The sequence below is a fragment of the Mus caroli genome, chromosome 15, assembly GCF_900094665.2.
Source record: "Mus caroli chromosome 15, CAROLI_EIJ_v1.1, whole genome shotgun sequence".
Lineage (NCBI taxonomy): Eukaryota > Metazoa > Chordata > Mammalia > Rodentia > Muridae > Mus > Mus caroli.
The window spans coordinates 65325062-65337154 of NC_034584.1; the positions used below are offsets into that span (position 1 = coordinate 65325062).

General features: G+C 40.7%; 1 pseudogene; it reads left to right on the forward strand.

Moving 5' to 3' along the window:
* Positions 1–4818: 4818 nt before the first annotated feature.
* LOC110310986 lies at positions 4819–5590 on the forward strand (annotated as a pseudogene).
* Positions 5591–12093: the final 6503 nt, after the last annotated feature.

Sequence of the window (12093 nt, forward strand, 5' to 3'; positions counted from 1 at the left end):
GATGAACTAACCAGTACCCCGGAGCTCTTGTCTCTAGCTGCATATGTATCGAAAGATGGCCTAGTCGGCCATCACTGGAAAGAGAGGCCCATTGAACTTGCAAACTTTATATGCCCCAATATAGGGGAATGCCAGGGCCAAAAGAAGGGGAATGGGTGGGTAGGGAAGTGGGGGGGTGGTATGGGGGACTTTTGGGATTGCATTGGAAATGTAATTGAGGAAAATATGTAATAAAAAATATTAAAAATTAAAAAAAAAGACTACATGGTATGGGCAATGGCATACAAAACCAGCTGCCCTGATACCCTGGGAAGATCTCCTGTCTCATGTGGTCAGTGGAGCAACTCCCAAAAGCAGGTGATGTTTTAACTTAAGCTTAAGGCAGGAGTGTTTTTCCAGAGAGGCTTAGTGGCATTTCAAATAGATGAAATACAGAGTATAGAGCATTGTGGGTCTCACACCCACCTTTTACAGTTGCCAAAACATGAGGGAGGTTTGCACGGGGGTGAAGTTGGCAGCTACTGGGCCCCTGTCATAATGGGATCAGCATGGATGGTCAGGGTCAGCAGTTATAATGAGGATGCACACAGAGCTGTGGAGCCCTGGTTGCCATTGCCTAGATTTGCCCACGAGGCTTCACAGAGGAGGCGATGTTTGCACTGAATCTGAAGAAATGTTAGACGAGTGGGTGACTGCTGAGCCAATAAGAGGCGGTGAAGAAAACATTCTCAGTGCCCTGAAAATTCCTGGAGAAGGGAGTTTCCAGTGCCTAGAAATGGTTATTAAAAGCTGGAGGTACTCCGGTGGATGCTTCTATCTATTTCCTGAGATAACTGCAAAGTAACCTTGCTCTGCGCTGCATGGAGCCACTTCCACCTCAGTGCTGATGGTAACATCACTGGGGGTCAACCCTGCACCTTCTCATCAAGCAAGTTGATGTGGGCCCCTCACAAGTAGGTGGCCTTGATGAGTTTTAGAATCCACAAGCAAATGTCACAGCCTTATGGTCTGTGAAATCAGCTTCTCTCATGTTTCTATATACACAATTTAAGGCTCTTCCTTTCTCCAGTCTCCCTCCTGCTCCCCACCTCCACCAAAAAGCAGCTTTCTCGTTCTTCATTCTCTATTAACCTACAGTCCACTTAACAGTTCCCAAGATGAGCAAGCAAACTGAGTGGGCATTTCACATTTAAAGTCTGTCCTGAACCCCCTTTGCCAACCATGTGGCTTGAATGCTATTATTTCTACTTTACTGACAGTATATCATAAGCCCAGAGATCAAGAGATTTGTCTAGCTACATATATCTTCTGAAATTGGAGAGTACAGAAAGGGAGATATAGCCCACTGCGTATTTTGTACTACTCTAGACGTAGAGCCATGACCTGTTCCCTATCCAAATCATGTCCAAAAATAAATAAATAAAGGGAGAGGTGAGAGGAAGGGAAGGAAGGAGAGAGGGGAAGCTAAAATATCTTTTCTAAGTAACTATTTTGTTGCTGACAAAAGGCAGGCTTTCTTTTCATCTAGAGGTTGGCGTTCAGTCCTTCATGGCAGGAAAGACTGGAGGACAATTAAGGAAGTATTCATACTACGCCTACATTTGGGAAGTAGAGAGTCATGGATGCTACTCCCTAGCTCACTTCCTCCATTTTGTTCAATCCTGGTCCTCAGCCCATAGAATGGTGTTTCCCATATTTCGGATAAGTCTTCCTACTTCAATTAATCCAGTCCAGGAAGTCCTTTACAGGCATGTCTGGAGGCTGGTTAACCATGATTGACAATCATAGTAACAATCTCTGAGCATATCTCATTTCCTCTGCTGTTTGCCAGGAACATCCTCCTTCCTTTATCCAAAGTCCAACCATACTTCTTTTCCATGCAGCTTCTTTCTGATTTCTGTAGGGTAAATGGCTAGAATGGGATGGTTTGCCTCCCACTCCATGCTGAGATAAAAAAAAAAAAAAAAAGACTGGAATTCTTGCCACTGTAATAACCTCCTGCCATCTGGTGTGACCTTGAGACACTACATGTGTTAGTCAACCAGGGTGGCATTAAAATAGTTATTAAGGCCTTCTTGATTCTAATCTGTGATGCTCTTCATGACCTCTGCATTTAGGGTACCTGCACCACAGTCTGTCTTTCTATGTTAGAGATAACAGTTCAGAAGGCAATTCACATCTGCACTGCTTCAGGGAGAGGCAAGAGTAATGGGCAGAGAGAGAGGGGATAGGCTCGCTGGAGTGTGGGTGACAGGGGATGAATGATTCAACCTAGAGAATACAGGAGGAAGCATCAAGATTAAAGCATTTGTTCTTTTCTGTGTTAAGGCAAGGACTTGACTCTGTGCTCCATGCACTGCAGAAGTTCTAAAACATGGAGTCTCAAGGCCAATAAGGTGATCATGGTATATGAATACATCTTAACAGCCCACAGCAGTGGACACTAGAATACAAAGAGACTTGTTATGAAGACTCTCCACTGAAAATCACGCCCAATCACACTCAGTTTGGGTCTACCTCTTTCTGAAGAGGATATTTGGGCCAAATATCTGCTTGTTAAGGCTTGACAAACCCTTCTAATGGGTATAGTTGGGGATATCCTGGAAGCTTCAGAGACACTCTTTAAATTCAATGTTAATTACCAGTAAGGTGTTTGCTCTGAAATGTGATGAAAATCAAATTGTTTAACATGATACTAATCCAGAATAACACAGGCTTTATGAGGACTGCAGTTCATGCTCCAGACATCTGGGGGACTCATTACCACGCATCACCATGTCTGGTCATACCTTCACATCTTAACTGCCCATTACATTCTTATTTATCAAAACTAAAGTTCACATCATGCCTATATTCCATGAGTAATAAAGAACAGGTTATAATGTCTTCAGTTGCCACAAGTGGATCTCTTGATAATTTTGACTTTCTTATTTTATAATCCTGTCACCTTCCTCTTCAAGATAGTCCTGGCTCCTAATAACTTGGTGTGTATGTCAGCATCTTAAGTCTTCTTTGCTACTTCTTGCAAATTATCTAAGCAAAGCACCAAAGTCACCGATGCCCCCTTGCAATGCTAGGAAAGTTGCACTCATGAGAAGATGTTAGTGCATTATTTGCAATAACAAAGTAGAAGAGGTTGCCATGTACAGTAGAGACGACAACTTGAATAAAATAAAAGATGACGGACACACTGCTAACCAACAATCCTAAGTGCTCTTTAATAGTGTCTAAAACAGTAAGTGAAAAAAAAAGATTTATAAAAGTTTTGTGGGATGATCCCATTTTTGTGCAAACAGAACAGAACAAAATAAAACAACTCAAAAATTTACAAAATCAAAAAGGGTGGGGAGTCCAAAGTGCTCTGTATTCTGTGCAGTCTCCATATGATCCAGACATCACAAGTTAATGCGTTCTCTCTTTATCATCAAGACAAAAATAAATGTGAATTACTTATAATAGCATTGATTCAAATGTCCCAAAGTTTGTAATCTTTTTAATAGTCATCTATCCTTCCATTCAACTCTTCCTATAAAAAGGTTACATCTCACTGCTTTTTGCCACTATTGGGATGCATCTAGAACAGAGAGAAGTGGTCCAAATCTGCAGGTGATACAGGGCAGTGCAAAGACTGTGAGTGTCCCTTGCACCACCCCTAGCTTTGCCTTCAGTGTTATTTTTTGTACTACCCAATATGCAGTTTCTTGTGCCTGGTCAGCAGCAGCAGAGTAAGGGACCAGTGGAACATACTCAGGCTGAGCAAGGTGCAGTATCACATCTGACTCAGACCCTGGGCTGGCATCCAAGAGACAGAGATGCTAGCAAAAATACTGCTGTAGGACGATGGGCTTGAAATTGGAGGCTGGTTGTGATTTAAACAAAGTTTTTAGCTGATTTTATTCTGAAGGCTGCTTTGGGCCTATGCTGGCATTTTCTTTGTCTTGAGGAAGAAAAATGAAACTTGGAGCATCTAAGACCTCTGGACACCAGAACATAAATGCTGGCAAAGATGCCTCTTAATCGTGTCTGTCCCAGGATCTCACTGATGCTAGATGTGTGGGTCACCAGTGGATTTTCTGACTCCCAGGGAACTGCTCAGCTCCTGATTTCACTTTATGTGTAAGTGGGAATAATGGCTTCAGCTTTGCCTGCCTTTGGGGGGAGGGCATTTTTTAGCCAACAAAAAGACAAAAAAGATATAAAGGCATTAAACCATCTACTCCTTACATGTATTTTCATATTCCAAGCTAATTTCATGCATAGACATTTCAGTTTGGAGCAAGCCAAACCATCTCCCTAAAATGCTATTTCTTCACAAATGCATCTTTGGAAGCCTTTGTGAAGGCTCCAATTAAGATTTTGATGTTTAAAAGAAATGCATTTCATTTCTCCCCACATAAAAGTAATTTACTAACATCCTACATAAAGGATCCTTTTCATTTAAAAGAAGAAATCTTAATAATGGATGATTGCTTTATGAATATGAAAATTACATATCTGGTGCATAATCAGACATTTAATTGACACATCATTCTACTTCCCATGGAGTATGTGGAACAGATTTGGAATTGTATGACTGATTGTTCTTCTGCTTCTTCTTGAAAATGAGAGGACTATTATTTTGCTAAGGGTATAAGGAAATATTTCATTCAAATCTTCTGTTATTGATCAAGCACCTGTTATATGCATGCAAAAGACTGTTATAGAATCCACACTGTTCTGGGAGGCATTCTTGTTACACTGAGGCTCAAAACGCCAGTGGGTCCCCGACAGATCATTATAATGTTCACCGGTTAAAAATATATATCATGGGACTGCTAATTGGGTTTTGGAAGTCTTAGGTCTTTTCAAAGACTAAGCAATCTTGTTCCGAGCTAGCTTTTGAGGCTTCTGCCCATCACATCACCATGGAGGAACTATCGGAGAAAGTCGACCCAATGAAGGACCCTGAAACTCCTCAGGAGACAAATGAAGAGGACTCATTCGATGATACAGAGGTCCTACAACCAGAAACACTAGTAAAGGTCATGAAAAAGCTAACCCTAAACCCCGGTGTCAAGCGGTCCGCACGTCGGCGCAGTCTACGGAGCCGCATTGCAGCCGTACCTGTGGAGAACAAGAGTGAAAAAATCCGGAGGGAAGTTCAAAGCGCCTTTCCCAAGAGAAGGGTCCGCACTTTGTTGTCGGTGCTGAAAGACCCTATAGCAAAGATGAGAAGACTTGTTCGGATTGAGCAGAGACAAAGAAGGCTTGAAGGAAATGAGTTTGAACCGGACAGTGAGCCATTCAGATGTCTCTGCACTTTCTGCCATTATCAAAGATGGGATCCCTCTGAGAATGCTAAAATCGGGAAGAATTAGGACAGTTTACATTGTATGCTGCCCTTGCTGTCCATGATGCCACACAACAGATGTTAAAGCTATTTTTTGTTTAAGATTAAACTTTTTCTGGTGCTGAGAAATCTAACTTGTTAACCTTTAAATTGTATATAGGATGTACGACAATCCAGATTTATGTGAAGTTTAGAAGCCTCAAGCTGTGAGGCCCAGGGCTGAGGAATAATGTAAATAGAATTTGGAGTATGTACTTTCTAATTTCCAGAAATTTGTAATAGAAGCATTTTTTGTTAAAATATATATATATATATATATATATATATATATATATATATATATATCATGAAAGTGGTTTCGGAGACATGAAAACAGGGAAGGCACTATCAAATCTTAAGGATCGACTTTGGACAAACACTTGAAACATAGTTAATACCCAACACAGTACTGTCTGATGGATATCAACAGCTCTGTCTCACACATGAAATGATTAAACCACAGCAACAGCAGCTTATCTCCCTGAACACAGATTGTAGAAATCAAGAGAAGAAACACTGTAGGTTCAAACGTTTGCTATTGTTTCATACTACGCTGCCACTCCTGTTAACAACAACAACAGTAGCAGTAGCTCAGAGAAAACTGGTGCATTGTCAAGAACAGGGTATGTGTGTGTGAATGTGCATGTTCTTGTGCACACACACATACATTGTGTGTGTGTGTGTGTGTGTGTGTGTCCAGGAGTACACTACACAGATCCATATCATGTTTGGTTTATACCATCACCAAGACTGGTCCAGGAGGAAAAGTGATGAGCGCATTGTGACAGTGTCAGCAGTTCAGGAGGCCTCATGTGATCATATGATAGTATTCACAGGGTGGAGATCCATGCACAGGTAAACATACCATTTTCACATCCCTCCACTCACTCATCCATTTCTCCAATCCGTACAAATGTATTAAATTCCTTGGATGAGCCAGACACAGGAGAGTACAGGTTAAGAGAAAAAGATTCCTGGTGGCAGCCATGCATTCTGAATTAGAAATACTGTCCTTTCCACTTAGAAACTATATAAACGTCTACTGATCCTTCTTCCTAAAAAGTGTGTACAATAGTGCATGAATGTGAAGTTGTTATAGAAGCATTTCAAACTAGGTAACCCTTAATCAAAATAGCACTCAAGACCATCTGTTTTCTCTGATGTTAATGTCATGAGAAGGACTCCACCAGTATAATGCCATGAGTCAAAGATGCAATCTCATTGGATCTCAGAGGAAGAAATGAGTTCTTAATAAAAGATAGGTACTTAACTGTGTCTTTAAGAAGAGTGGAGGAGTGCTGGTGCAGATGTTTAAAATTTAAATCTGCCCATGGATCTGTCCTATACCTTGTATATCCCATTCAAATCCAATTGTCTGCTTGGGACACATCTCAACCTCATAGTTAGGCATATATCCTAGGATATATGGGTAGTGCACAAATGACTTGATGGTTTTAAAAATCAACAAGTAATTTTTAAAAAGATAACATAGTAGAAAAGGGGGCTAGAGGAATTCGGAGTTAGGTGAATGTGAAATTTCATCTATGAAATGCTTAAAGAATAAAATATTAAAAAGAATATCTAACTTATGTACATATAACGTTATCTTAACAAACAAACAGAATCTTATATATAAGAAATTTGCAGCTTAATTTATAAATATGACTCAGACTTAGGAATGTGACATCTACTTACATATAAGTTAGGGTCTTCTGGAGTCATAAACATAACCCCAGAGTCTGAGCTTCCATTTTTACACTAGACAGAGATGCAGAATACAAAGATTTGAAGATCCAGATATCAAAAGGCAGCTCTCAGGGTGAGAACATAGTTTAGTGGTGAAATATGTGCCTGACATGTAAGAGGTCCTGGGTTCAGTCTGAAGTCCTAAAATAAAAAAATAGTTCTTTCTAATGACAAAAAATTCTTAATTGGGTTTGAGTTCAAATAGACAAGTGAACATGAACAAAAAGACTAAGAGCCAAATTCTTCATTATTTTTGACCCAACAAAGATCCCTACACTCCATTACTCCGCTGGCAGAACTGTCTAGATGTTCTGGTCATAAGTCAAGTTCAGAGATACTGCTGCTCAGTCTCAGCAAGTAATTTATTAGTTATCCATGGATCAAAGTCAAACACAAAATCAAGGAAAGGAAACTAAAAGAACAGCAGAGACACTAATACTCAATTGCTTTTCAGAATTTACCTCTCTGTTCAATAGAGCATACACGGAGGATAAGTGTCCCCATCTCTGCTAGCAATTTCCCTGCATCGGAAGGGTAAATCCAGAAGGCATCTAACCACCACAGTAGAAGACATATCCAACTGTGGAAAGATAGGACTTCTCTTTTAAAGGTATGAGATTTGCTCTCATACAAATGAAAATTGAGTGTATTTCAGAATTTTATTTATTAATGAAGAAAGTAGCCATGTGATAATAAAAGCGATATGCTCAGAAAATTGAAAATTTTTCTGAGTGTGGAATGTGGGAATGTCCTTGTATGATCTAGGGAGTTACCCCACAATTCTATGACAGAAGAGATTCAGAAGGGGGTCACAGGTTGTGAGAGAGAAGTGAGGATAGGATGAAAGAAGGAAAAAACTGAGGGAGGAGTCGGTAGGGGATGGATATGTGACACATCACCCAAAAGACCAGAGATGGCTCCTTGTTGTCATCTCATTATCCCAGGCTTAGAACTTCCACACTACAAGCACATGTTAAACAATTTCATGAGAGTCCAACACTGAACTGCTAAATTCCTTGAAGTCAAGTGAAGTACCAGAACACACAAAAGAACCAGTTTCTAAGATACAGTGCTTATTCTTGCACATTCCCTTTAAAAATTACTGGTTAATTTTCCTCATTTAAAACAAACAAGGATTTAAACTCACAAGGAACAAGTCCCTACTAAGAATAATTATATCTCAAATGTGTTCAAAGTAATTTCACTAAATATGAATACTTATCCATATGCACATATGCACTGGTACATATGTGTTGACCTCTAAAATACCATGATACAGCATGTCAACATATTGGATGGCATACTGCACAGCATTTGCTGAGATGATCCAGTGAGCCAGCTCTTCGGTGACCTTGTTGGAAAGATGTAGAAAGCTCTGTGCCATTACGAGGAGTTTCATTAAAATGCACCTGGGTATAATATATGCATGTAGCATTGTAGTGTTTGTGGTTTGAGGCAAGGCTCCTGACTCCTCTGACTCTGTTCTTCCATGATGAGCTGGATAGGATGCCTGTAAGCTTATGCCTTGGCTTATCTTCTAATGAGCCCTGAAGATGGGATAAACCACATAAAGGGAAAGAGGGGTGTAGTGGTTTGATTGAGAAATATCCCCATAGGCTCATGTATTTGGACACTTGGTCCTGATTGGTGGTGCTGTTTGGGATGTTGTGTAACTTTTAAGAGATGGGACCTTGCCAGCAGACAGGTTTTCCCTACTTCCAGTCTTCTCTGCTTCCTTTGGATGGTTGATATGTGATCTCATCAGCTTCCTATTCCAGCTCTCGTGCCTCCCCTGCTATTATGGACTATCTCTTTGGAACCATAAGCCTGAATGATTTTCTCTTATGTTGTCTTTGGTCATGGTATTTTTTTTTAAATAAAAGTAGTAAAATGTAACTAATACAGGGAGAGATATATAAGAAAATTGGGGACTATGAATATAGAAGAAAGAAAAAATTGTCTAATAGCTGTCACATGGCTGAGAATTAATTTAATTAATCTCTGCCCCCCAAAGAGAGTCACCCCTGGAATTAGGACTTTCATTGGACATATCTGTGGATACCTGTATGAAGAGCAGAGGTAAACATGGCAGAGGTTTGCAAAGTTCACTTTTGCCACCTTGCAAATGATTAATGGATATTGTCATAACCACAGTTGTTAATGGGGGAAACGTTAAGCAATGGATACACGGTACAGTACTTCACTCACAAATAGCAAAAGTTGCTAGTTGCTGAAGTCATTGAGCTGGATTGGTTGGTATTGATCGAAAAGGAAGACACTGTAAAGAAATAGATATGGTTTCTTGCCACCCATGAAATCTTACTCATTTCTCTCTCTCTTTCTCTCTCTCTCTCCCTCTCTCTTCTCTTTCTCTCTCTCTCTCCCTCCTTCCCTCTCTCTCCCTCTCCATCTCTTCCTTTCCCTCTCTCTCCCTCTCTATCTCTCCCTCTTCCTTTTCCTCTCTCTCCCTCTCCCTTTCCCTCCTTCTGCCTCTTCCCCCTCCCCTTCCTTCCCTCTCCCATGTCTTGTCACTCTCCCTCCCTCCCTTCCTTTCTACCTCAAAGAAAGTGATTTTTTGTTCCTTCAACAGTTACTTACTGGCAATAGCTCCCAGCTAGGGAAAACAATTTTCACTCTTGTGATGACTTCAGTGAAAAATCCACTCTGTCCACCAACTCCAACTCATCTTTGTCCTCCAAGTAGGCCATCTTTTCCCACCCTAGGGGACCAACCACTCTTCCCCACCTGTGCTGTAAAGATGCCTGATACAACTACCTTCTAAAAGCAGTGGGTCCAAACAAACCCCATTGAGCAGCTGTTCTGCCCTGCTCTCTGCAGGTGATGTTTTTCAAAAAGTGCATTTTTTTCTCTAAACATGTAAACCTGTCACCACCGTGATATTTACAATCCATCCTCTAAATGAGAAGCTGCAGACACAGATCAATTAATTATCCCTTTCATGGGCATAGGCAGGCAGTGACTGGCCATGCTTTAAAGTGAAATCATCTATTCTTTGCACTGTGCTTGCCATCTTTTTACAGTGTGTGTACCCCTGCTCCCGAGGCTTCCAGCTATTTGTGAAGTTGCCTGCACCTTTCTGCAGGGTTATAGTGGATGTTAATTACCTACATTGGAAGTCACTTGCTTCCTTCCCCCAGTGGTTTACATTTACAGATGAAAGCCTCCGCCTTCCTTTGCTTCATTTCCTTCTCATCCCTTCCAAGATTCTATGTGTAAAATATCCATACAACAAAAGTGTGTGGAACTATGTGATACCTTCCAGGTACTGGGGAACTGATCTGGTTTTGTTATTTATCAGATACTTGCATATGCGGTACAAACCTATCACAGCCAGAGTGAAATGTTCCAGTTAGCCAGGTATTTATTTGGTTCCAAAAGACCTTGAGAGTTGCATTTAATGGTCCAATGAAAGAAGAGCTTGTATCTAATCAGCCCACTGCTATTCCATGCAGTTGGAAGCATGGAAAATAAACTGGGCTGCCCCATAGCATAGGCAAACTTTGTCTACCATTTTTGGGTTGTAGTTTCTGGACAGATGCACCAACCACAGGCTGTTTTAGTGCCCCAGGATCCATGGTTTATCTCTCACTATTATTGTTTACCAAGGCATAGGACTAGAACAGGGTGACTCTAATCTGCAGGTCTCCCAGCCTCAGTTGAATGTGTGTCATAACATAGACTTTCTATTAAGTAACACTTTCTGTATACTACAAGCCAAAACTTGGGGGGCTTCATACCGTGATTCAACTGCGTTAGGAAGTTACACTTAGCGGAGTGGTTCCCCTGATAGCCTGGGTTAGGTTTTTAATGTCCATCTGGTTTGTGGAGGATTAGCTAGTGAGCTGTCCCTGGAAATAAGAAAAGCAACTTCAATTACTGGGATGTGGGGGATAAGAGGGACAACTGTGCCACCTGGACCTCATCTTTCAGCACATCTCCCTGAGTTTGTTGACTTCTCAGTGGATCACAAGAGCAATAAATAAAAGCATAACCTGAGACTGGAGAGGCGGCTTAGTAGTGAGGAACACATGGTGCTCTTACAGGGGACCCAAGTTTGATTCCAAACACCCAGTTCAAGTAGATCATACCCAACTATAACTCCAACTCCAAGAGCTTGAATGTGTCTTCTGTCTTCTGTCTTCTGGGGACACTACCCTCACATGTACAAATGCACATACAAACACAAATATATACCTAATGAAAAAAATTTAAATAGAACACACAGATAGTTCCTTTGTAGGCTCTACCCATGTCACAAGTACTGCTATTCATTTGGCCAAAACAAGAAACAGGGCCAAGTTCAGGATCAACATAAAAGAACATCATTAAAGAACAGTATTGTGGAGAGGTAAGCGCATAAGCCACCCACAGACATCCTCCTGATGTTGATGAGCCTTTATCTGAGTACTAGCCTACATCTTTCTTCAAATCTCACTTTATTACAAGAGGCATACAGCCCTTTTCTCTGTTCCCAGTGGGGCTCCCAATTTACTTGGACGAATTCCATAGATAACCAAGCTGTTTTTCCAATCATCAGCTTTCTCCCAGACAAGAAAGAACACTTTGCATTTATTTGCATTTATGACAAAAAGAGAGAGAGTTGGGGGGATTATTTGCAGAACAATGATGATCTGATTCATGCTTGTTTTTCTCTGTGACTATTGTTGAGAAATAGCTGATGATTCTTCTTTCAAAAAAGCCAAATGACAAAATGAACTGCCAAATCACTATCCACTGTAAAAGGGTGAAGCCATCACTGTATATGCCCAGCATAAACTAATTAATGCAGTAAACAGTGAAATATGCCTAGTAGTAGTGAAGCCTAGAACATAGTTAATTTTAACATAGTTTCCCTTTAAATTTTTAAAAATACTAATTTATTTTGTATTTGTTTGTTAGCCGTGACACACATGCAAAGGTGAGAGAACAACCCTGAGTACTGCCTGTCCTTCCTATGG